The sequence below is a fragment of the Tachyglossus aculeatus genome, chromosome 8 (genome assembly GCF_015852505.1).
Source record: "Tachyglossus aculeatus isolate mTacAcu1 chromosome 8, mTacAcu1.pri, whole genome shotgun sequence".
NCBI classification, from domain to species: Eukaryota; Metazoa; Chordata; class Mammalia; order Monotremata; family Tachyglossidae; genus Tachyglossus; species Tachyglossus aculeatus.
Window position 1 is genome coordinate 31,569,235 of NC_052073.1, and position 2,668 is coordinate 31,571,902.

At 51.0% G+C, this 2,668-nt stretch overlaps 1 non-coding gene across 1 annotated transcript; it reads right to left on the reverse strand.

Moving 5' to 3' along the window:
• Positions 1-2,089: 2,089 nt before the first annotated feature.
• Positions 2,090-2,227, reverse strand: LOC119931890. Its single transcript, XR_005452194.1, has one exon. It is a non-coding gene; the product is annotated as a small nucleolar RNA SNORA7 (small nucleolar RNA).
• Between the last annotated feature and the right edge of the window lie 441 nt (positions 2,228-2,668).

Here is a 2,668-nt window from a genome sequence, read left to right on the forward strand (position 1 = left end):
GCCTCCCACCTCCCCTTTCCTCCCCTCCGCCTCCGTTGGGCAGGAGCTTGGCTCTGAATTTGGATCTGTGTCCTTGAGTCCTCCCTTCCCTGGCAGCTGGGGAGGAACTAAGATATTTCCAGCCAAATCGCCCGGCCTCTCAGTCCCCGTGGTGTCCCCTCCCCCCGCCCTCCAGCTGGTCACCTGGCAGGGAAAGCTTGGATGTCTGGGCCGCTCCAGTCGCTGTTATGCTCCCAGATCCTTCGGCAGGCAGCAAACGCCGCTCAGACTGAGGCTCCAAAGGGCCCCAAGGTTGCCTGTAAGCTAGCCCAGCAGGGTCATTTTCTGGCCGAGGAGAAGCGTGCTTACTGGGCTATCACAGGCTCCTCGTCTTCCACTAAACCTCCAAATGAACCCCAGAGAAGGAGAAGTGAGTGCCCGGCACTGCTCTTTCTGGATCTTGCCAGAAATTTGCTGCAGAAAGACACAGGGCCTTCACACCTTTCCCCCAAGGCCCCTCTCCCAGATATGGGGAGCACAAATCATGCAAGTGCAGATCCTAAACGTGCTCCCCAAGGACTGCATGTGCTGTGTGTGTGGGTGCGTGTATGTACGTCATGTGTGTGTGTTGTTTCTGGGGCAAGACATGGAAAGGCTTAGCAGGAATTAGAGAGGGCAAGGGGACAGAGCTGTTATCAGGGAGAAATTTGGGAGACCTGGCCTCCACCAGGAAGGATTCTGAGGAGATTGCAGGAGGCGACTGAGAAGAAGAGAATGGGTATACTGCTAAGGCGTCCCAGGAGAAAGATGAAGAGCAGGCAAACACAAAGAGGAGTGATTTGAAGTAGGGTGCTTACCAACTAATGGAGTAAGTCAACAGAGGCCTCACTTCATTAGCAGGAATGATGGGAACGGTGGGGCCTGGGTGCTAGACCTGGGGACTCGGGCCACTGACGGAGAACCAGCGGGAAAGAGCCAGAGAAAGGAAAAGACCAGTGAGGGACTGGTGACATGAAGGATTGGATGTGGGGTCCCTCGATGTGCTCGATAAGGAACAGAGAGTCACGGATGGGTAGCAATTAGGAATTCAGCACCAAGATGAGGATGAAATGGTGATGAGATGGGCAAGAAGGAAGTTCCAGGCAGAGGGGAGCAGCCCCAGACTGAATCTAGAGGATTTATCTTGTTTCTGGCCTGAAACAATCCCCAGCCCCCATCACATCTGACAGGTTACTACTCTCCCCATCTTCAAAGCCCTACTAAAATTGCTATCTCCTTCTGGAAGCTTCCTCTGAATAATCTCTCACCTCCCCATCCTGTTTTCCCTCCCTAATGAATCACCCATGAGCTTGAGTCTGTACACCCTCAGCATTTAGGAACTCACCCCACCCTTACCCCTTTTGTGCGTATCTTCATACTATGTCTACCAACTCTATTGTACTATACTCCTCCAAGCGCTTAGTACTTTGCTCTGCACACAGTAGGGCTCAATAAATACCATTCATTGTTTGATCTATTGATGGAGATCTCTAAGTACGATACAGGGGGAAATAGAAAGCCAGTGGAGATTCTTGAGACATGGAGAGACTTGTGCTGTGCTACGTTTCGAGGACGTGTTCCATGTGCAGTAATGTAAGTTGGAGAGCGAAGAGGCTGGAGACAGGGAGGGGAGAAACAGAATGGCCTGGAGAAATGAAGCACCTTTTGGGTAAGAAAATCAGGGAATCCAAATCCTGCCTCTTCAATTTTTCAGTCCTACAATCTCCACTGTCCTGGCCATGACAACCTCTCAGCCCTGTGTAGTGCTCTTTCCTACGTGCTTATCCATCAGATTATTGGCAGACTGATCTGTGCTTATTATTTAAATCTACCTCATGCTCTTTGTCTTGTCTCATGCTGTCGAGTCGTTTCCGACCCATAGCGATACCACAGACACGTCTCTCCCAGAACGCCCCGCTCTCCATTTGCAATCGTTCTGGTAGTGTATCTATAGGGTTTTCTTGGTAAAAATACAGAAGCGGTTTACCACTGCCTCTTTCCGCGCAGGAAACTTGAGTCTCCACCCTCGACTCTCTCCCGTGCCACTGCTACCCAGCATGGGTGAGTTTTGACTTGTAGTAGATTGCCCTCCACTCCCTAGCCACTGGCCAAGCTAGGAATGGAATGGATATAACTCTGCTTGACTCTCCCCCCAGTAGCCAAGACCGGTAGAGTACTGGAAGCTCTCCAGGTGTGACCCTGAGAGGGGAATCATACTCTTTAGCTACTGAATAGTCATAGATTCACTTCAGCTTGTCTTCGCTTTTAGAACGTAAGCTCCTCAAGGGCAGGTATCTTATCTTACTCTTCCCCAAGTGCCTAATCGAAGTGTAGATGTTCAATAAATGCAGCTGACAGAACTGGGAGCATCAGTAGACGCTGGGGGAGGAAGATGGACGATGGAGGTGATGGTCTGTGACTTTTTGAGCTTCACTCAACCCACTCTCAGACAATGGAGAGGCAGTGTGGCTCTCCTGGGAGTCAGGAGACCTGGGTTCTCACCCTGGCTGTGTTGCTCACCTGTTGTGTGACCTTGGGCAAGTGACTTAACCTCTTTGTGCCTCAGTTTCCTCTTCTGTAAATCGAGGGTTAGACCCTAAGCCCCCTGTGGGACAGGAACTGTGATCTGAGTGTATAAAATCTACCCCAG